The sequence below is a fragment of the Rhagoletis pomonella genome, unplaced genomic scaffold (assembly GCF_013731165.1).
Source record: "Rhagoletis pomonella isolate Grant_MI unplaced genomic scaffold, Rhpom_1.0 Rhpom_scaffold_00555, whole genome shotgun sequence".
NCBI classification, from domain to species: Eukaryota; Metazoa; Arthropoda; class Insecta; order Diptera; family Tephritidae; genus Rhagoletis; species Rhagoletis pomonella.
The window spans coordinates 5,326-5,552 of NW_023459109.1; positions in this window are offsets into that span (position 1 = coordinate 5,326).

Here is a 227-nt window from a genome sequence, read left to right on the forward strand (position 1 = left end):
TTTTGATATATATTAAGAGTTGCAAATCATTTAGGGTGGTTCAGAAAAATTAAGTTTTCTTGCAACTTTGCAAAATTTGACAAGTTGGACCTACACTTTGAAGGTGCTCCTGGCGTTGAAGGTGCTGAGGGCGGAAGGTAACCATGGTGCTCCTGGCGATGAAGGAGCTGAGGATAGAAGGTACTGGTGGTGCTCCTGGCGATGAAGAAGCTGAGGGCAGAAGGTTT